Source organism: Labeo rohita, chromosome 23 (genome assembly GCF_022985175.1).
Source record: "Labeo rohita strain BAU-BD-2019 chromosome 23, IGBB_LRoh.1.0, whole genome shotgun sequence".
Lineage (NCBI taxonomy): Eukaryota > Metazoa > Chordata > Actinopteri > Cypriniformes > Cyprinidae > Labeo > Labeo rohita.
In genome coordinates this window covers 8768068-8792565 of record NC_066891.1, presented here as the reverse complement: position 1 = coordinate 8792565, position 24498 = coordinate 8768068, and the positions used below count along the sequence as shown (strand labels likewise).

At 34.8% G+C, this 24498-nt stretch overlaps 1 protein-coding gene and 1 long non-coding RNA gene across 2 annotated transcripts in view; both read left to right on the top strand.

Annotated features, from left to right (window-relative positions):
- Positions 1-24498, top strand: part of plxna1a (plexin A1a) — a 289406-nt gene that overhangs the window by 106987 nt on the left and 157921 nt on the right. The window lies entirely within an intron of this gene.
- Positions 8794-12204, top strand: LOC127154319 (uncharacterized). Its single transcript, XR_007825472.1, has 3 exons — positions 8794-9419; positions 10067-10163; positions 11610-12204. It is a non-coding gene; the product is annotated as an uncharacterized LOC127154319 (long non-coding RNA).

Below are 24498 nucleotides of genomic sequence, written 5' to 3'. Positions count from 1 at the left end.
TTCGCTCTTTCTCTTATACTTCATTGTATAGAAGCATTATGATCTCATCATTCCCCATGGACAAGCCCCCAAAGACCAGAGAGCCCATAATGCATTTGATTTAATCCATCTGTAAGCGGCTGGTGAATGAATGAGACACATCATTAGTGGTCTATCAGGTTACTCGGCTGCTTTCTTTACACTTGCACAATACATTTTAGGCCTTTGAAGGTCTCTGATGGGTGTTTTTGCCATCTCGACACATGAGAGGATGAGACAGCCAGTGAAAAGTTGCACTGAAATCCTTTTATGCTCGTGCTGGATGAATTAAAATGTGCTTGCGGGTAGTGTGTAGTTGCTTGTGTGTGTTTGAAGGCGAGAAAAGGGGGTTGGGGGAAATCGCTTGGGTTTTTTTGGCAGGCTCATGTCTTTTAGGACATTCCTCTTGCAACCACAAAATGACTAACTTTCCTGCTTCACTCTCTTTTTTTTCCACTCGCTATTTGTGTGGCTCTTGTTTTCCCAGGGATTCTTGCCCCCCTCGTACAGAGAAGGCGGGACGTGGGCGGAGTCACACGCGCATGTCGCAATATTCTGGGAACGTTTTGTTTGTCGTATATAAACATTAGCTTGGATGTAGGGTTTGAGTTAGGGAGCGTTGTATCGTTCCAATTCCAGTCTCCGAGGCGTCTTGCACCAAACCCTCCCCCCTTGCTCCGCTCTGCCTTGTCAGGCCGGTCGTAAACAGCCATAACTCAGAGTTCGGCTGGTCCGGGCCCTTTTTCCTCGCCCCGCTTTGCCATCGAAGTGCAGACGACACCAGGAATGTGGCATTGTGTAATTGTGTATGGCTGCTTTAAATGGCAATTTGAAGCTCTGGTGGCTCTGTAATTAGTGGTGCGGTCCCTCTGGAGCGGGCTTATCGTTTCCTTTGTAATTACACATCTGAATACAGCGGTGTGCATGCATGCGGCAGGCCACTCTTATCGCAAGTCGACGCTCTGGCCGTGCCGAGCCAGGCTCATTGCTGCCCTGCACCGCGCGGCCATGACAAAGGTTATTGAAGAGAAGGGGGAGGAAGAAGGCAGGGGTTAGAATGGGCTGCGGCGGTTGCGATAGCGTTAATGGTCGTGCTCTTGGGTTAGAGATATGACTTTTGCCCTTCAAAGTGTCAGTTTATAGGGTTGCCGAGGTATTAATTTTGCGGTTTAGACGTTTCCAAGGCCAGATATGTTGAAATGTGAAGCAATGCATATGTTAATGGTGGATTTTTTTTCATGTTTTGAGTTAATTTTGGTGGAAAGTCTGCAGTGTGGAACGATAATATGCCAAAACAACAAGTCAAAGTTGATTTTCCAAGATGTACACTCAAGGGTTCCAAAATTGCCATAGAAAAAAATGGTTCTTTTCGGAGCCCAAAAAGTTTCTCTTAGTATGAAGAATGTTTCATATTCTAAAAACGTTTTTACACAGTAAAGAACCTTTTGCGCAATGAAAAGATTCGGTGGATTTTAAAGGATTAGTTCACTCCAGATTTAAAATTTCCTGATAATTTACTCTCCTCATTGTCATCCAAGAATTTAATGTCTGTCTTTCTTCAGTCGATAAGAAATTAAGGTTTTTGAGGAAAACATTCCAGGTTTTTTCTCCATTTAGTACACTTCAATGGGGATCAACGGGTCCAAATTGCAGTTTCAATGCAGCTTCAAAGGGCTCTACATGATCCCAGCCGAGGAATAAGTGTCTTATTTAGTGGAACGATTTGTCAAATTTATATACTTATTGACCACAATTGCTTGTTTTGCACTAGCATGGGCTGTGGCAGTGGGAATAGCGTTAATGGTCGCGCTCCTGGATTAGGGATATGACTTTTGCCCTTCAAAGTGTCAGTTTATAGGGTTGCCAGAGTATTAATTCTGTGGTTTAGACATTTTGGATGCCAGATATGTTGAAATGTGAAGCGAAGCATTCTTGAATGGTGGATTTTTTTTCATGTGAGTTGCTTGTGGTGGAAATTCTGCAGTGTGAAATGTTAATATGCCAAAACATCTAAGTCTAAGTTGATTTTCCAAGTTGTACACTCAAGGGTTCCAAAAATGCCATAGAGAAACCATTTTGGGCGAGAAGAATAATTTTTTTGTTAGTGTGAAGAACGTTTCATAATCTAAAAACATTTTTCCACTATAAAGAACCTTTGCAATAAAGAGATTACATGGGTGTTAAAGGAGATGTTCACTTTCAGAACAACAAATTACAGATCATTTTACTTACCCCCTTGTCATGTAAGATGTTCATGTCTTTCTTTCTTTAGTCGTGAAGAAATTGTTTTTTTGAGAAAAACATTTTAGGATTTCTCTCCATATAGTGTACTTCTATGGTGCCTGTGTGTTTGAACTTCCAATTATGCAGTTTAATTGCAGCTTAAAAGAGTTCTAAATGATCCCAGCCAAAAAAGAAAGGTTCTTATCTAATGAAACAATTGGTTATTTTCTAAAAAAAAAAAAAAAAAAAACAATTTATTTTTTAACCTCAAATGCTCATTTTGCTCTGCAGTTAGGGTAGGTTAAAAAACTCCCATCTGATTTTCTCCTCCAATTTCAAAATCATCCTTCATTGCTGCAAAAGTACCGACCCAGTGTTTACAAAGTGAATGTGCAAAGAAGTACAAAAAAAGGTAAAACAGCGATAAGTTTTTCGGCCTACCCTATCTTGAACAGGAATACACACAGTATGCACAGAGCTAGACAAGACGAGCATTTGAGGTTAAAAAGTATATAAATTGTAATTTTTTCTTAGAAAATAACAGATCGTTTCACTAGATGGTCAGAAAGAAATTAAGGTTTTTAAGGAAAACGTTCCAGGATTTTTACTCCATATAGTGGACTTGAATGGGGATCAACAGGTTGAAGGTTCAAATTGCAGTTTCAATGGAGCTTCAAAGGGCTCTACATGATCCCAGCGGAGGAATAAGGGTCTTATCTAGCGAAACGATTAGTCATTTTCTAAAAAACAAAAAAATGTATATACTTTTTAGCCACAAATGCTCATCTTGCGCTAGCTCTGTGTCCACAATGTAGGCAGAAGTACCGACCCAGAGTTTACAAAGCGAACGTGCAAAGAAAGTCAAACACCCTTTACAAAAACAGCAATGTCAGACGATTTTGAAGTTGGAGGAGAAAATGAAATGGAGTTTTTTGCGCCCTACCCTACCTTTTTGAACTGAATACACAGGTCGAAGAACTAACCACATGTGGTCTTTTCAACATGATTATGTAATGCGTAAAGTCGCGCATCGCAGAGCTAGTGCAGGATGAGCATTTGTGGTTAAAAACTGTATACATTTTTATTTTCTTTAGAAGATGAGCAATCATTTCACTATATAAGACCCTTATTCCTCGGCTGGGATCATGTAGGGCCCTTTGAAGCTCTACTGAAACTGCAATTTGAACCTTCAACCCATTGATCCCCACTGAAGTCCAATATATGGAGAAAAATCCTTTTTAAAATTTCTTTTTGATTGAAGAAAGGAAGACATGAACATCTTGGATGACATGTATGAGTAAATAATCGTGAATCCTTTAAAGGTTCTTCATAGAACACATCGATGTCACTTGAATCTGATCACTTGAACTTTGACCTTTGACCTCATCAGCTTCAGTGTCAGCATAAACAATGTATATCCTTATGTAGTGACATTATGCAGTGTTTTCTTCTTTCTGTTATTTAGTTTTGCCTCAGTTTGAACTGCAGCTTCCCCTTTGAAAACGCTTCTCTCCCTGCCTGCTGAAATTGCTCATTTGTGGTGTCTTCAGTCACGCAGGAGCCCCTTTACATGCTGCAGTAGGTTAATGATTTAGTGTCTATTGTAATACAGAATGAAGGCCTGGAGTAAAGAGAGAAAGGGAGAGAGGATATAGGAGAAAAAGAGAGGGTAAAGAAATAGGTGTTTACGGGGAATGTGTGGATTAAAAGCCATAATGTTGATGGATTGTTTTAATTTGCTGGCCTGTGACCACAGAGTGGGAGAGACGCAGATGCTCAGGGACTACATTTCCTCTCACTCCCTCTACTGGCAGGAGGTGCCACTGCAACTAAACCCAGTGAAACACCCCAAAAATAGGCCCTGTGCATTTGATCAGTATCTGCTTAATGTTATAAGATGTTTTACAGTGCTTTAGATGGTTTTAATGTCTACTTAAAAGGTCAACATATAGCTTATAGACCAAGGTGCAGTTCTCCTTAAAAGATTGGTAACCTAAATATATTGAATGCTTTTTTTTTTTTTTAATGTATCTTGATGAGTCAGTGTTTCTTAAACTAAGAAGTGAACTAAACTATGGTTGATGTTGTCATACTGCCTCTTCTTTGTTATTTTAAGCTTTATTTCTCTCACCAAAATGTGAGCTAGAAAATCCCATGACTCTGAGACACAGCCTAGCTGTTATCACTACACACTATACTGTGTTCACTAAACAGCTACATGCTAAAGGCTGATAGCAGCCTCTCTCTCATCATTAAAGCCGTGTGTGTGTTAGTGTGGTCAGCAGGACGGCACGTATACAGTATGTTGAGGTAATCATCGCTGACCCTGGCTGACCTGCTGCGCCTCCACACTAAGCGATTAGCGTGACGCTGCATTAGTGACCCTTTGTGTCCCGTGCTGCACGAGTGTCACGGAGGGTTACGGGGAATACGGCAGCTCATGTGAGCATCCATGTTCCTAGTCCTTAAAAATAGACCTACGTTGAGTAAAATGCTGCTGTTTTGAGCTTACTTACAATTATCCCTGCTGTGGGCTCATTGTGTGTGTCATTAGCCTAGCGATGTGCTAATGCCAAACTATGTTGCAATCAGTTGTGAGTCTCTTAGGTGATTCTCACGAGGAGTGCTATTTGTGTGAAGATACAGAGTTGTTAAGCGTTTCAGTTCAGTTACTTCAAGTTTGATTTCAGTTTACACTTTAGCAGCTGCTTATTTAGACAGTGAAGTGGCTGTCTATGGTTTGAAACAGGAAGGTTTTGTTTTGGATGCTAGTCCACAACATGGGATTCTGGTGTGCTGGATTCTATTATTTTCAGACTCCTTAACAAATACAGACAGGTATTATGTCATATAATACATTTTAAATAATACATTCCATATACACTACCAGGCAAAAGTTTTTGAACAGTATGATTTTTAATGTTTTTTTTTTTTTTTAAAGAAGTCTCTTCTGCTCACTAAGCCTGCGTTTATTAGATCCCAAAGTACAGCAAAACAGTAACATTTTGAAATATTTTACTATTTAAAATAACTGTTTTCTGTTTGAATATATTTTAAAATGTCATTTATTCCTGTGATTTCAAAGCTGAATTTTTCGCATCATTACATCAGTGACAATCCTTTAGAAATCATTCTAATATTCTGATTTGCTGCGCAAAAATATTTATTATTATTATTATTATTATTATGTTGAAAACAGCTGAATAAAATTCTTTCCAGGTTTCTTTGAATAGAAAGTCCAGAATAGATGAAATATAAATCTTTTATAACATTAGAAATGTCTTTGTCATAACTTTCGATCAATTTAAAGCATCCTTGCTAAATAAAAGTATTCATTTCTATAATTTCTTTCCCAAAGATAAAAAAAAAAAAATTATTATTTACTGACTCCAAGCTTTTGAATGGTATAGTGTATAATGTTACAAAAGCTTTTTATTTCAGATAAATGCTGGTCTTTGGATCTTTCTATTCATCAAAGAACTCAAATGTACTCAACTATTTTAAATATTGATGATGATGATGATGATGATAATAATAAATGTTTCTTAAACAGCAAATCAGCATATTAGAATGATTTCTTAAGGATCATGTGACACTGAAGACTAAAGTAATGATGCTGAAAATGTAGCTTTGATCACAGGAATAAATTACATTTTAAAATACATTCAAAAAGAAAGCAGTTATTTTAAATAATAAAAATATTTCACAATATTACTGCTTTCGCTGTGTTTTGGATGAAATAAATGCAGGCTTGGTGAGAAGAGAATTTTTATATATATATATATATATATATATAAACATTACAAATGTTACTGTTCAAAAACTTGAACTCAAAAACTGTTTTTTTTTTTAAATAATATATTTTTAACATGTTGAAAGAAGTTGTACTGCTATAAAGCTTTGTGTTAGATGTGTTTTTTTTCTGGATTCTTTGATGAATTTAAAGTTCAAAAGAACCAGATTTATTTGAAATAGAATTTTTTAACATTTTAAATGTCTTTAATTTCACTTCTGATCGATTTTGTTTCCTTGCTATAAATAAAAGTATTTCTGTAAAATGAATTCGTAATGTTCCCAAGCAATCAGAATTGCAACTGTGTTTCAATAGCGTTTTCATATTTTGATAACTTTTAATCTTTTGTAGCTCTTCAGTAACTTTTTTTTTTTATAATAAATTATTAGTTTGTTATTTTGTTATTTGTTGGATTGAATCCACTAGGCTCAAAATCTGGAGGACACAAGCCCTCTCAGTTTGAATGGGAATGACACTTCTGCTTTTTCCTAATCATTTTTTTCTGTAAGATTTATTTATTTGCCTCTCACTTGTCAAATATCATCTAACAGTCTTTTTCCCCCTTCATTTGCTGTAGGTGTTGTTGATACACATACCGCTATCTTCCTAGACCTTCCTAGATCACCCGCTAAAAACGTCCCATTGTTCCATCTCTCTCTGTACAGCTGTTCTGCACGCACATACAAAACACAAAACAAGCATACACAATTCATGATTTATGCTGGCAGGAATTTTCGTACAGTGGGTGATATTCTTGTGTCACCCAACACTTTCCAACAGAAAGGGAACCTGGAGTTTCGCTCTCATTAGCATACTCTCATCTGTGTGTGTGTGAGAGAGAAATGAGAGTGAACAAACTCGAATCTAGGTCGTGTAACAATATGCTGCGCTACAGTTTGCTGATGCCCATAGGAGACAGTGTGTCGCTCGTTTTATCTTGTGTGTGTTTTTTCTTTTTTGTCGGTGCCAGTGATAGATGCCTGTGATCATGAGTTTCTGCTGTGTATCAGGGCTATCTGTTCATGTGTGTCTGTGAGCATGTGCTTTGAGGATGCTGACAGTGCATACTTCAAGTGTGTGCATGCAAGCAGCGAGTTTGTGAATCATTTCAGTTGGCAGTAAGTGCATTTTTTTAGTGATGTCTTGAAGTACTGTTTTATTTAGTACTATTCGATTCTCAGTGGTTGGAACTTTAAAGGTCATGACCTTTCCAGGCCTGGCAAAGTTAACTTAATTAAGGCTTAGAAGTCAACAGAGTTATTCTCTGTTTTAAAATTATATAAGCTAGATACTGCTCTTGTGTCACTTTGGTTTCATGCTGTTGTACACTTAAAGGGACAGTTTACCTAAAATTAAAATTACCCCATTATTTACTCACCCTCAAGCCATCCTAAATGTATATGACTTTCTACATTCAGAAAAATACAGTTGGATCTATATTAAAAAATGTCCTGGCTCTTCCAAGCTTTATAATGGCAGTGAATGGGTGTTGAGATTGTTAAGTCCAATAAAGTGCATCTATCCATCATAAAAAGTGCTCCACACCTGGGTATTAATAAAGGCCTTCTGAAGCAAATCGATGTATTTTTGTAAGAAACACATCCATAATTAAACTCCAGCCTTCCCCTACTGTCGTACATGCGTTAACGAGAGAGTGGCGTTCTAGTAGATGATGTAGGATACAAATATCTTTCTTACAGAAATGCATCAATTTGCTTCAGAAGGCCTTTATTAACCCTCCGGAGCTGTTTGAAGTACTTTTTATGATGGATGGATGCACTATATTGGACTTCTAAATCTCAACACCCATTCACTGTCATTATAAAGCTTAGAAAAGCCACATTTTTTAATATAACTCCAACTGTATTCATTTGAAAGAGGAAAGGCATGTACTGCTAGGATGGCTTGAGGGTGAGTAAATCACAGGGTAGTTTTCATTTTTGAGTGAATTGTCCTTTTAAGTATACAATTGTATGAAACCAAACAGTACTTCTGTGCCTCACAGCTGTGTTCATTAGCATCAAATTAAATATAGCATGTACTCACTGAGGGTATAGCTATTAGCTAACAGCTTCTCGACTGTCTTACCTCTCAATATTGTTTAGCAGTACAAATCCTAAAAAAAACTTGCCATTGTCTCAAAAGAGTTAGCATGTTGCTTAGAATGTAGCCTTTCCCTTGATAACGTTACCATAAACATGGTTGTTAGCCATCCTCTGAATAAAGCCTAGAAAGCTAGCATACTATTAGCATTAGCAATAACATGAGGTTGTGACAGTCACCTATTTACATCAGAGCACAGACATCCCTTTTAAAAAAAATGAACCATGGATACTATAGTTAAAACATGGTGACCACAAATTAACCATAGTTTTGCTTTGCTAACCATAGCTTAACCATGATATCTGTATTAAAACTCTGGTAAATGTATAAAACTGAACATATATGTACCTATATCAGTAGGACCATGTTAATTTTCTCTCATATATGTTAAATATAGGGCAATATAACAAAACGTTATTATCACATATATCCATTTTCTGGATATATGTAGATATATGTTTATAACATATATGAATTTCCCATAGTACAATTTGTATATAAACATATATTGAAAGTATATATATGTTTAACTTTTATATGGTATTGTATGTTATGACCATATATGTTTACAATATATATCAAAATTATATATTGTATTATAAGTTATGACCATATATGTTAACAATATATATCAAAATTATATATTGTATTATATGTTATGACCATATATGTTAACAATATATATCAAAATTATATATGGTACTCTATGTTTTGACCATTTGTTACCAATGTATATACTGAATTTATGCAAGTTTATTAACCATATATGCCTAAAAGATACTGCTTATTGTAAATCATATAACACAATTCATTGCTTAACTTTATTAATTGTTTCAATTTAGTTTTCTGGGGGAAAAAGTAGAGATGAATATATAACCTGTTCAAAAAATGCCAATGTACTAAAAGTTACTTGTAGGAATGTATTATAGAGTTATTGAGGGGGGAAACACTTCATGTAACTGTTTGTCCATATGTGCTCTCATCATCAATGAACTAAAATGCATTTTATTAAAATACATGAGCGATTGTATGTGAACGTCACAATAGCGCTTTTGCGCATGCGCCAAAATTCAAACACACCCGCGCTAACGGCAGAGTCTGAGCAATGGCTGCGGCTAAACAAACAGTCATCTGCAGTAAGATGTTTTTCTTAGTGGAAGGATAACAAATGTGCCAGTACCTTCACATAATAAACGACAATGATTTTATAGACGGGCACGAAGACAGACCGACATCACTGAGTGGAGTGGATGAAACGCCTTTGAATGTGGCAGCGGTGCAGGTAATTTACACTAATTTACTCAACGCTTTATTCCTACACTAATATTACATAGAAACTAAGTGTTATATGATTGTTTTGGTCTGCAAGAGCCTCTGTCTCTATATAGATCAGCTAATGTTTTAAATATTCCCTGTCATTGTTGTATATATGATGTTATGATTACAGCTGCATTGATGTGTTTTGCAATTTGCTCGCGTTAAAGTTAATTTTAGCTTTTGGGTAACAGGTTAATCTGTATGGAGATACTGTGAGCTCATTGTTTTCACTTGATAAGCAATGCCACGTTTGGAAATTATTTAAAGCTGTCTGACAAAAATAATGGATGAAAATTATAATGTTTATCTCTGAGATGTAGTCTAGACTAGAACTATAAAACTGCACGAAATGGAATTATTTAAATACAAGCACCTTGAATTCATATAGTAAATGACAGTACTTGGTTATATTGCACCAAGTGCATTGACATGTCCGTGACATGCCTAGAGTGGGTGCGTAAGCACATGTATGTGCATATTGCATAAAGGTACAGTAAGTTACACTAAAGGATGTGATTGTGGGGTTTTAAACATATGGTTAATCTATCGTAGTAAATTTTGTTCATATCATTGCTGATAATTGTGCTATTCTTGTTTGTGTCCCATGACAAGGTAATGAGTCCCGACATTCTCAGAAAATAGAAATGGAGGCCGAACCTGCAGATGTGGATGGCAGTGATGTGAATGATGGAGCATCTACACAGAAAAGGTTAAATATTTTATTGAAACCAAAACTAGCATCTGCAATATACATGTAAACAAATCAAATCAACAAAATATTTTAGTTAAAAATGTGTCTCCATGTACTATTTAATACAATTCTAGTGCATTTAATCTATTAAATAACAGTGGAGTGAGTGAGTTTTGGGATATGGTTAGATTAAACTTATTTTAGTGAATGAAGTACCACATTTCAGCTCTAATTTTGTTAGGGTGGGTACACAAAATATTATTTTATCCTTGCTTCTAGAAAATCCTTAATCTGTCTGCTTTCTAACAGCTTCATGTGGCCGTAACGTGGCTTTAAGCACTATAGATTATTAAAGTTTCACTTTGACTGTGACAAAGGCAGTAAATGTGGTGTTTATATGGAATAATTGTAATATTTATGGTACAAATACAGAGAGAGTCCCCATATCAGTAGGAAAGCGATCAAATGAGCATCTTCCATCCGAAGACTTGTGTTGCATGCGGGAAACTATTAATTGGTTATTCTACAATTAATTGTACCATAAATTATACTACAATTGGAAAATACTGTAAATTGATAAACTGTTCAGCGTGATGATGTTTAATGCCTCCGACAGGGCCTGTAGTCCCATTTAGCAGCATGTTAGCAACCACCTTTTTAAGAAACATAACAGTTTAAAAAAAAAAAAAAAATAAAAATCAAGAGTGGGGTTTAACTGGTGTGTTTTATGTCATAGAATAAAACGTGAAAATATTATGAGTTTGTGTAAACCGCAGACCTTATTTTAGGGGATTTAATCAAAATTGTCATTCAAAAACCCATGTCATAGTTCCACCCCTCTATTTCTTTTCTCCAGGCCACATTCTCGATGCACATATTAGGTATTATGAATGTAAACACTTTATTTCATTGATGCTAAATAGCAAATTAAATTGTAACCTGTGAACTCTGTCATTGAGCATTTGGGTTACTATAGTTTAGTTCTTCATGTATATAGAGACATATAATTTGAATGGGCATGCAGGCTGTGCTCTGTCGTTGTTCTGCCATGTCCTTGTGGTATCTGGGAATATTTTACAACTACAATTTATAATTATTACATAAATAATGAGTATTCTGCAGTTTTAAAATAATCTTTAACTTTACCAACCATGTTTAATACTCAGTATATTTGTCATCTTATAGTAGTTAATCACTTTAAGATACAGGCACAGTTCTAACTAAAAACCTAAATTAAACTTTGGTACAATGTTGGATTGCAAGATTTAAGCAGGTTTTATATTTTAATATCATGTTGACTAAAATCAAGTTTAGTTTACTGTACCACCCAACACTACCAAAGCTAAAAAGTTGCTTTTGAATGTGGTGCATTTCCTGAAATCATATATGGTGCAGAAAATTTATTGTAATTATCTTATAAAAACCTAACTTTTACTTTTTTTTTTTTTCTTTTTTTTTTTACAGATGCTGGAATCCAGAAATTTCTTCACCTGGGGCCTACTGGGGATGGCAATAAACAAAAAACTAACCAAGCTGTGGGAATACAAACCTGTAGACCTTTAGCTGAACCACTACAATTGATGTTCTGTTTCTTATGCCTGTTCAGTGTTTTGATCAGTTATATATGTAATTGTTTCTTTTTTGTCCTGTTTGATTGTGCAGGTCAGTAACTTTTTTTTTCTATTTAAATAAATTCTGTTTAAATAAAGATGCTTCTTTGTGTAACTTTCTGTACCATTTAACATTTAAGGCTAAAGGTGTGAAATGTGCAATGCACTGCAACTTTGTAGAGTGTCTTACATGTGTCTACAACCTCTATTTAAAGATCAAAGATCACATATTAAAATATTAAATATATGATACCATATATTTCATGCATATATGTCTAATTTGTATACAACATAATAAAAACATACATATATCTCACATATATTAATAATTATATACATTTCATATATGGCAATGCATGTATTATACATACATAAACATATATTTTTGTATGGGGTAGACTTATATGTCAATATATGAAATTGTTCCATTTTCTAATAGGAATCATATATGGATATGGCATATATAAATTTCATGTATATTACATTTCCGTATAGACATCCCTTATGATGGGTTTCTATTTCCACAAATTAACAATGGTTTTGCTGTGCTATAATGGGTAAAAATATAAGCACATATATTACATTTCCGTATGGGCAGACATCCCTTATGAAAATTAACCATGGTTTTACTACAAATAATACCAAAAAACCATGGTTTCTATAGTTAAACTGTGGTAACCACAAATTAACAATGGTTTTGCTGTGCTAACCATAGTTTAACCATGATGTTTGTACTAAAACTGTGGTAATTGTAGTAAAAATGAGGTAAACTGTGGTAAATATATACGTAATTTGTAATCAATTTGCCAAAAAACGTGGTTAGTATACTTTTACAAAGTACAAATTGTTAGCTAACAGATGTTTTTCAAAGAACAACAAGCTCATTCTTGAATTTAATATCAATTCGTCTGAGAAATTTATGTTAATAAAACGTTAGCAAAAGCATGTCTAAGTTAGCCATCCTCTGGATAATGCTAGCATAACTATTTCTAGAAAGTTAGCCTTCCTCTCAGGAATTGTTAGTGTAACAAAGCCTAGAATGCTAGCATACTATTAGCATTACCATAACATAAGGTTGTGACAGTCTCCTATATTTACACCAGTGCACAGACATCCCTTATGAAAATTAACCATGGTTTTACTACAAATAATACCAAAAAAACATGATTTCTATACTGTGGTAACCACAAATTAACCATGGTTTGCTGTGCTAACCATAGTTTAACCATGATATTTGTAGTAAAACTGTGGTAAATGTAGTAAAACTGAGGTAAACCGTGGTAAATATATACATAAATGGTAATCAATTTGCCAAAAAATTACTATAGTAAGACCATAAGGGATGGATTGGATGAATTTGGTTGTACAAATGGTTAGCTAGCAGATGTTTTTCAAAGAACAACAAGCTTTTTCTCTCCCTTTCTGATTTAGACTCCCAAACGGGGACACGTAATGAAGAGCTAACAGAAAGACCACATGTTACCTGCGCAACTAATCTATAGATGTAATTGGAAAGGAAACATGTTCGTTCATGTTCAATCTGTCCTGCGGTTCTCTCTTCTCTCATCTAACGCTAACATCGTTTAGCCATTTCTTCAGAGACGGCTCTTTGTAGTGCTACACGCTTGTTTACGCCCCTCTGGCGTTTCACGCTGCATAGAATGTTCTCTCGGGTCCGTGGGATTCCATTTGGCGTCGGTCACCGCTGCGGAATGTCGCCGTTGATGATGATTCTTTGAGAAATATGTGGAATGCTGCGAACGGATAAGCGTCTTTGAAAAGTGCGAGGGTCTGGATGGAAGGTTAAGTGTCTTGATGTGCATTGACATTTACTGTAGACGAGCAACTTAATTGGCAACACACTCTTAGCCACCTCCACACACGCATAAACATTCTCGAATTTAATTTCAATCCGTCTGAGAAATTTATGAGCTAAATGGAACATTGAATAACCTACTTGGGATCTGTAGACGAACGCTCGTGTCTAAGAACGACTTGCGGGGTATTAGTAACGCAAGGATGTATGTTAATGTATAAGCATAATTAATCTTCAGACATCTCTGTCGCCTGTTTTTTTACTCGAGGGAAAATTTAAGAGCTTATTCTCAAATGGAAATTTTCTTGGAAGAATCAGTGCTGCTTTACAGCCAGTTTGCTTTCAAATAAAGCGCTTTACCCTTTCATAAACCTTAAAGACTCAAATCGATTGTGTTTGTGCTGGTTTTTATAAGATGTGTCATGAACGGTTTTATATGATATTGGTCTAGAAGTAAATAGCCAATGAAATGCACCTTTATCTAGGTTCATAATTAGTTCAAACCCTCAAAAGATGTCAGTACACACTATATAATAGTAATGTTTACCATTTCCATCAGACTTGCGTCTGGCTGAAGGCAATGCTTTGCTTCACAGAGGGAGCTCTTCCATGAAGAAGGCTTCACTGGGATTATTTTGACCTGCTCACCCTCTGCAGATTGTATCTTGCATCTCCCTCTCTCTAGTTTTCAAGCACCGCCAGGTAGTTTGTCCCCGCGGAGCCCGTCCTCAAGTGATCCTCTTCCTCTGAGCTCAAACGCAGCGTTTTCTGTGTGCTCAGGTATGTCAGATTGTCTTGCCGGGGTGAGATTGGGAAAATGCCGCGCTCGCTCTCTTCGCTTTGATGTGTCAAGTACGTTCACATCCTTATGGGAGAGTTTTTGTTTGGCTTTGTCAGTATTATTCCCTCACTCCATTGTTGCAGATGGCATTTCGGTGACACTCGCTGAGAGCCGCCATTGAGGATTACAGACCCGTGTCAAACAGCGTAGCTTGTCGCGTGGAGTGTGACCCTCAAAAGTGACACAAGGTTTGGCCAAATATTTGGAGGACTGTCTGATTGCACTGCTAAAAATGTGGTTTGTTATGCTCTGTTTGCGACGCTGACCCATATTTTGTCTTTAAAGAATTTTTGATGAGCTTGCATTTGTGAGGGTGTTCGTATTTAGTCGAGCATCTGTTTGTGGAAAATAAATTTAGATGTATATGTGACCTGGTTCATTATTATGCAGTTTTGACCTTTTCCATATGGCAAAAATCTGGCGAACATATGTATAAAATACATGCTAAATGTTTGTTGTAAACAGTATGACTGAAGAAAATATATTTTTCACATTTAAACATTTATTTTATACCTTCAAAAACAAAATGTATAAGAATGTATAGGAAAAAAGTGCAGGTAAAAACGTGTATACATTACATACATTTTGGGTGAATGAAAAATGTGTTTTTAAAAATACATTTTGATTAAAAAAAACACTATACACTACCAGTCAGAAGTTTTTGAACAGTAAGATTTTTAATGTTTTTTTAAAGAAGTCTCTTCTGCTCACCAAGCCTGCATTTATTTGATCCAAAGTACAGCAAAAACAGTACAATTTTGAAATATTTTTATTATTTAAAATAACTGTTTTCTATTTAAATATATTTTAAAATGTAATTTATTCCTGTGATTTCAAAGCTGAATTTTCAGCATAATTTCTCCAGTCTTTAGTGTCACATGATCCTTCAGAAATTATTCTAATATGCTCATTTACTGTCCAAGAAACATTTATTATTATTATTATTATTATTATTATTATTATCAATATTTAAAACAGTTGAGTAGATTTTTTTCAGGATTCTTTGATAAATAATAAGATCCAAAGATCAGCATTTATCTGAAATAAAAAGTTTTTGCAACATTATACACTATTCAAAATCTTGGAGTCAGTATAATTTTTATATATATTTTTTTATTTAGCAAGGATGCTTGAAATTGATCAAAAATGATGACATGATGAAAGACATTTATAATGTTACAAAAGATTTCTATTTCAGACAAATGTGGTTCTTCTGAACTTTCTGTTCATCAAAGAAACCTGAAAAAATTCTACTCCGCTATTTTCAAGCAGCAAATCTGAATATTTTTTTGAAGGAACATGTGAGTGGAGTGGTGATTATTTGATTTATTATTTATTTAGTTATTTTAAATAGTAACAATATTTCAAAAAATTTACTGTTTTTGCTGTACTTTGGATTAAATAAATGCAGACTTGGTAAACAGAAGAGACTTAATAAAATAAAAATCTTACTGTATAACATTTGTACTTTGTTAATATGTAGAATATTTTTATTTATTTATTTGTTTATATTTATTTTATTCTGTTCTTTTCTTTGTGTTTTGTGTGGATGGAATGAAAAACAAAGTCTTTGCTTGTGACTCCAATCTTTTTTTTTTTACTATTAGATTGATTCAGATTTATGTTTAAATAATTAAGTAAAATAGAATTCTTTTATAATATAGTGCATATAATTAGCAATAAATGTATGCTTTAAATAATATGCTTTCTCTGCAGTTATATTTCTAGCTAACTAATGAGCTACGGAAATTATATGACTTATGAGAAAAAAAAATAAGGTGACATGTCTTAACAGTTATCGTTTGAAGTTCATAATTAAACTTACATAATTATCACTCTCATCAGTTTGCATTATGATTCTCAGCTCAGAATAATTGACTGTGTCAGATATGGAAGATGTGTGCAATAATACAAATACTCAAGGTTCAAATCTGGCAGCAAATCCTGATTTTCGCATTTATTACAAAGCTAAATGTTGAGTGCCTTGAGAACTCAATTTTTTTTGCGTGTGATAACCCAGTCATGAGTTGATGAAGTTGTGGCATTTACGTTCACAAACGAGCTGTTTGGATCCCCATTTAGCATTGGGAGATGATGTATAGGCAGGCACGACGTGTAGTTAAAGAAATCGTCGCCGGAGGCTTCCCTAATGACTATTGGTATTGCAGTGTTATGCCGAGCTGTATAGCATCCCATTTATTCGATATTTTTGTCCGTAGCTCGCTCTTGTCAGAGGTTTGAGTGTATGAGAAGTGGCCTGGCAGTTCCAGCGTGCAGCTTGTGACAAATGGAGATGACTTAGGAGTTGCTTTCATACTCACTGCAGGGCAAACTCCCATTTTTTCCACCTAGTTTTAAGCGCGCAGTCTGTCTTGCTTGACTGCCGGTGTGCGTCTGTTGTGTCAAGAGGACCTGAAGGAAGGGAGGGGGGGTTCTGAGAGAGGAAGATAGAGAGCGGGAGAGAGCGGATGGCGGAAAGACGACAAGTAGGAAAATAGAAATGAAATTCCTCGCAATGCTCCGAGGAGCCTTCGAACCCGGGGCCAAATCAGATATTGCAAGGGAAGTGGAACGAGCTCGAATGAGCTTGAGCTGCTATCTGTTGCACAAACTGTCATAATGAAACGTTTAGAAAATAGGAGCTTTGAGGCCACCGTCTAGAGACCTCTATGATTAGCCCGTTCTCCCTTCGCCCTGCTTTTGGAGACTGCCTAGATCCCAATGCCCACGAGGTGCACTTGTTTTCCCCGTAAAACCCATCTGGGCCAATGAGTATATTTTGTCTGTGCCGCATAACAAAGTTGTCCCTCGGTGAAGGCTGCGAGTCTCTCCGTGGCTTTCAGGGTTTTGACCTGCTTCCTCCAGTGCACAAGTTGTTTTTGCGTCTCCAGGAAGAGGATTAGCATAGCAGGACAGTTGAGCTGCGTTTAATTAGCATGTCTAAGTCCTGCTCCGTTGAAGCATCTGGTGGGTAAAAGTGATTTAGTTAGTGCACAAGGTATGAAGATCCTGAACTGAAGACCACTGGACAGAAGATACAGACTTGAGCTAATGGTTAGCATGCATTTTCTGACACGTCCCATACAGCATGTGATATATATTTTTAAATGCACGTTTTAAATATGTGCGATATATACAAAAAATGTATAAAATACACATTTGTATATTTATTATTATTTCTTTTCTATATTATTATATATATAAAAATATTAAAGATACACTTATATTACTAATCATATAAGTAATTTTTCTATCAAAAAAAGTAAATTATAATATCTGTCTATCTGTCGATTGTTCTGTATTGTTGTATCTTTCTGTCTATTGTTCTATCATCCTATCTATCCTTCTGTCTATCGTTCTATCTATCTTTCTGTCTGTCATTCTGTCTATCCTTGTATCGTTCTATCTATCATCCTATCTATCCTTCTGTCTATTGTTTTATCGTCATATCTATCCTTGTCTATCCTTCTATCTATCTTTCTGTCTATCATTCTATGTATCCTTCTATCGTTTTATCTATCATCCTATCTATTCTAGATAAACTATTGTTAGTCTATCTAGAATAGAGTCTATTGTTTTATTGTCCTGTCTATCCTTCTATCTGTCATTCTATTGTTCTGTCGTTCTATCGTCCTATCTATCCTTCTGTCTGTCATTCTAGCTATTCTTGTGTCTGTCATTCTATCTAATGTTTTATTGTCCTATCTATCTTTCTGTAATCATATCTATCCTTCTGTCTATCGTCCTATCTAACCTTCTTTCTATCGTTCTATCTATTGTTTTATTGTCCTATCTATACTTCTATCTGTTGTTCTATCATTTGATCTTTTTATCGTTCTTTCGTTCTCTCTATCTAGTTTTATCTCTTATCCAGTCTCTATCCATCTGTCCTTCTGTCTATCAGCCTATGTATCCTTCTGTGTGTTGTTCTGTCGTTCTGTCTATACTTCTATCTGTCGTTATATAATTCGATCTTTCTATCGTTCTCTCTTTCATTCTATCTTTCTGTCTATCCTGTCTATCATTCTATCTATCGTTCTATCTATCCTTCAGTCATTCTATCTATCGTTCTGTCTATCCTTCTATCTGTCGTTCTATCCTTCAATTGTTCTATCTGTCCTTCTGTCTATTCTGTCATTCTATCTATCCTTCAGTCGCTCTGTCTATCCTTCTGTCTATCACTATATCTATCCTTCTATCATTCTGTCAGTCATTCTGTCGTTCTGTCTATCATTCTATCATCTTAACTATCCTTGTTTATCATTCTATCATTATATATATATCCTTCTGTCTATCATTATATCTATCCTTCTATCGCTATACTGTTCTTTCTATCTTTCTCTCTATCATTCTATCTATCATTCTGTCATCCTGTCTGTCCTTCTGTCTATCGTTCTATCTATCCTTCCGTCTATCGCTCTGTTGTTCTATCATTCTATCTAATGTTCTGTCGTTGTATCTATCCTTCTGTCTGTCGTTCTATCATCCAGTCTTTCTATCATTCTATTTTTCTGTCTACCGTTTTATCTATCGTTCTATTGTTCTATCTATCCTTCTGTTTATTGTTCTATCTAACCTTCTGTCTGACATTCTGTCGTTCTATCCTTCTCTCTATCATTCTATCTTTGTGTCTGTCATTCTGTATACCTTCTGTCTGTCGTTCTGTTATTCTATCTATCTTTCAATCATTCTGCCATTCTGCCAATGTAACGGTGAAACCAGCATACGTGTCATTTAAGCATCATCCAATACAGTATATATTAATCGATAATGTATGGTTACCAATACATTGTGCATTCTTAGGCCAAATAAGGCAAATATAACCCACAAAATCATTAGCAAGAGTGTTAACACATACATCTCTCGTCATTTCGACTAACCTATAGCTGAAAGATCCTATTTTTACATCTTGTTATCTCCCGTGCTGAGCCTGTTCGCCGTTGTCATTGCGTAAGCCGCGTCTCCCTGTCCCAGGGGTGCTCCACGAGTCTCTTCCTCCAGGCTCAGTTGGGTTCTTCTCAGGGGAACGAGCGGGGACGGACAGTGGTGGCAGCGTGTCGGGCCAGCGCAGGCCCAGCGTGGGCCTTCCGTCTCATTAATTAGCCAGTGATTGTGCTCAATCAGATGCAGATCTTTACTTCAAGGGCTGCATATCAAAGGCAGGAATCTGGCGGCTGGTTTATTATTCACAGGGAGACCTAGTTATGTCAAGAGCATGCGAGTGGAGCTTGTAGCAGCGGCGGGGGTGAGTGGCGGAGGAGATGCTGTACCCATGGAGAGCCTGAAAGATTAAAAAGGGTGGAGGCTGAGACATGCCTGCCGCTCTCCGGGGACCGAGCATCGACTCCCCTTCTTCCTTTATTATTTCCCCCTCTTCTCGCGCTCGCTCCGTCTTTCCCCCTTATCATTTAGTCGCCGCGATACCGCACACGACAACACAAAGACCGAACAGATGCGACATTGATCTTCGGCGTCTCCAGCTGGATTATACCCCTGGTTTATTCAAGCCATTCAAGCATGCAAAGACCAACCCTGCTCCTGTTTCCTTGTCTTATTAATGATGAAACTCACCAGGGAGTGGGCATCGGGTCCCAGGGAACCGCGCAGTGGCGTGCCATCATCGTGCCCACTGGGACTGTCTGTCCGCGGCTGCTTTTTGGCCGGCGTCCTATAGCGAGAGCAGCAGCATGGCAGAGAAAGATGATTAATTTCACAGAGTAATCTGTCACGCTGATCAAGCCCAATGAGTTTGTGTGTACCAGGTTCTGTTCTTGCCGGCAAGACGCAGACTGTGAAGTCAGCAGGTGCCATGGGAAGTCTTGGATGCCCTCCAGAAAAGGGTCAAAGAGGCTGGAGACGCTCGCACTAAGCGACTCTTCCTGCAAAGCGGTGATTTTCAAGGCTTTCGGAAGTTCCAGCAATATTGTACTGGATACAGCAGAGTTGTGCAAAATTCAATATTGTATAATTGGCTCACTTTTCATAAGTTTGCTTTTTAAGGCTGTTAAGGGGTGTGTGTGTGTGTGTGTACTGACGGATGGATGGATGGATGGATAGATAGATATAAATAGATAGATACATTTCCCATCTAAAGGCTTATATAACAAAATACCTGTTAAAAATACAATTAAATATAATATATAAATATATGATAGATACACATATTACTTTTGAAAAAAAAGTATATATTTTTTTTATTTGCAAATGTATTTTTTAAATAATATTTTTATTTATTTTATTTTAATAGGTGTTTTTTTTACTTTTTTCCAAAATTTTCAAATTGATCATTTTCTTTTGTTAGAAATTATTATTATTATTATTGTTATTATTATTATTATATTGATTGATACACTATAGATATACTATTTATAAATGTATATTATTTATTTTTGTAGATTTATATATAAATATATTATTTACTATATATATCTTCTTATTATTATTAATTTATTTTTGTTAAATATTGTTTAAAAGTTTAGAAAAAAATAACAAAATATCTATTAAAAATGCAATAAAATATAAAAAATGATAGATACGCGTATTACTAATCATTAGTTTTGCAAAATCTGTTGATCAGTATACTATATATGTACGATTTATAAATGTATATATTTATTTTTAAAGGTTTATATATAAACATATTATTTATATATTAATTACAAATATATAATTTTTTTAATAATATTTTTTTATTATTATTATTTTTTATAATAGGCATTGTTACTTTTTACCAAGGCTTTTTACAGCCAAAATTCAATATTTGTCTTGATAAAATTTGCTTTTTGTTAAAAATTACACACTTTATTTTAAGGTCCAATTATCACCATTAACTAACTGTTAACTATGACTTTTGCCTCAATAAACTCTTAATTTGCTGCTTATTGATAGTTAGTAAGGTAAGTTTAAGTATGAGATAGGATAAAGTGATCTAAAATATGACCATGCAGAAAAAGCAATTAATATGTGCTTCATAAGCACTAAACAGCCAATATGCTAGTAATATGCATGGTGGTTAATAGTGAGAATTGGTCCTTAAAATAAATTGTTACCAAAATTACTAATATTTTAATTCTACCTTCTTGCATTGAAATTTGAACTACAATTCTATATCTTGTATTGTACCTAAATTCCAATTCAGGATTGTATGTTTGTCCTATGCGTTTTAAAAAAAAGCTGTAATGATTTTTCATTTGCAATACTATAGCTTAATTTCCTCCGAACACCCAGTTGAGGAGGATGTGCGAACGCTGAGGTCAAACTCCAGCGCCTGTGGAATAGCCAGCATGCTTTCAATCCTGCATTTCAGCTGAGCATCCTTTATTGATCATACTCCAGCGCGTTGATGTCAAGACACGAAACGTCCGAGAGCGACCTCATGGTCCGCACATTATCCGTGGCTGAGAGGGCACTAATGAAATTGGATTCAGGCTCATCTGGAAAGTGCCCTCCTGTTTGATTTAATTAGCCAAATGTCTCCGCTCCCCATCCAAGCCGGAGTAAAATGATTTTCAACAACGGAGAGTTGATGGGTCGCCGCAGTCTCCGGCAGAGAAACGCCTGGGTTTCGTGACAAAACTCCTGTCAATCATTCTCTCGCAGTATTTTAGTATACGCTGAGATTTCGAGCTGCCCGTGAGGGACAACCGTCTTTTTCTTTCCTTTTCCCCATCTGAAGGCTTACATAAGAGACAGCCACAAGCTCTTTAATGTCTAGGACAGTTTATCATTGCACCGACTGTTGACCTCATCGACGTCGTAAGGTCACACAGAAATTCAGACGTGCTTTAGCGGAGACGTTGACGGGATTGAAAAGACCAGACCTGTTTCAATTTGCTCTGAAGCCGTCAGGAGTGACCCTTCAATGAACCCTGGTCCACCTTAATTATTGTTCATCCATAGACCAGCATTAAAGATGACTGCAGGGCTCTGTTTCTTAATTTATAGGTGCCTATTTTAGGTTATTACCCAATGCGCTCATTATGTGCAGTCTGCAGCAGGAGGCTAGACACGCTTGCTTCTGTCCTGAAATGATTCTGTCATGACTTGACTGTAATGGGACCATAAACATAAGAAGATAATGTAAGTAGCAATCATGGAACATATTCATCTAATAAGACGGCGTGAATTCGATATTTGTTTTGGTATGAATGATTTGAGCGCCGCGCACGGAGAAGTCGTCCCCAAGGACATTCGGCTGTTTTTGGCTGAAGCAGCATTTATCGGTGCACTACAAAATTCTGGACTCTCCGTTGACCCCTGTGGTTAAAACATGAACTGCAAGTTATTGTTGTTGCGTTATTTTTTCCAAATTTATTCAGTTGTGCTTTGGTAATGCTGTTCTACATAGATTCGTATGATGTTTTGATATATGTGATATTACCATAGAATACAAATGTAATTAATATATTTTAAATATATTAATATATCAAATATAGTTTTTTAAAATATGTTAATATGTTAAATATGGTTAATTAAAATTATATAAATATAAAAAAATGAAATTATATAACTATATAAATAAACTATAAAATAACTTCATAAACTAAATAAAGTATGGAAGATAAAACTATATAAATAAAATGTGTAATTTATATATGTAAATTATAGTTATGAATTATGTATAATAGTTTTAATACAGATTAGATAGTTTTAGTTTAATACGATTATCTAAAATAAAATAAATATATAATATAAAATATGTAAAATATATTAATTAAAAGCAATCGAAAGGAGGAAATGTATAATATAAAATGTATATATAAAAATTATATTTTTATAATCATAATTTTCACAATCTTAAATGTAATATTATTTAATAATTGTTTTATGTTAATACAAATGCTAAATAAATATAAAATAAAAAAAATAAAGTGTAAAATATAAAATAAAGAAATTTTAAATATATATATATATATATATATAATAAAATCAAATGTATAATCTTATACAGTTCTTAAAAATTCTTGTTTTTATAATCTTATATATAAAATTTAGGTAATAATTCATAATAATAGTTTTGTTAATACAAATATTTAAAACAAAAATGTATAATGCAAAGTAGTTAAAATGCTTAGTTTTTATAACTATATATATATCTTTAAAATATAAATTGTAATAAATAATATTTAATAATAAGAGTTTTATGTTAATGCAAATAATAAAATAAAAATATATAAAATATAAAAAATATTATATAAAATATTATATATATATACATATAATATGTATAAATCTTATTTTTTTATAAATATATATAAAATCATTTGTATAATCTTATAAATTCTTTAAAAAATCTTTTTTTATAATCAGATCTTTATTATTTTTACATAACTTTTTAAATCTAAAATGTAATCAATAATATTTAATAATTAGAGTTTTATGTTAATACAAATATAAATAAAAATATAGAAAATATTTAAATTATATATAAATATAAAAAATATGTGTGTATATATATATACAGCGTGGGCCATTTATATGGATACACCTTAATAAAATGGGAATGGTTGGTGATATTAACGTCCTGTTTGTGGCACATTATAAGTGGTCAGAAACTTGTAAATAACTCATGAAAGAATAAAGTTACGTTAAAACCATTGTTTTTCTTGTGAAATTCCCAATAAGTTTGATGTGTGATGTATCCATATAAATGGCCCACCCTGTATATGTGTATATATGTATGTACATGTATGTGTATGTGTGTATTATATAATAAAACGCTATAAATCAAATGTATAATTTATATTTCTTATAAATTCTTAAAAATCTTTCTTAAAAATTCTTTAAAAAATCACAAATAATTACGAAGAATTGGAAGGTACGCATCGAATTAACCATGACATTTTGAAGTTCATCAGTAGTACATAAAAATAGTATTTCAATGCAAGACGTACTCCAATAATTCAAAAATCATATTTCACAGTGTGTCCTGTGAACCAGGAAGCGACTGAATGTGCTATCTAAAGCAGTGACAGTAGCAGTAACCCTCCAGACTACGGTGTTATGGGATTCAGCAGCAGTCAATGGGGAGAACTGAATTTGTTTTTGTTTTTTCACCTTCCAACTTCCATCTCTCCTGACACCTTT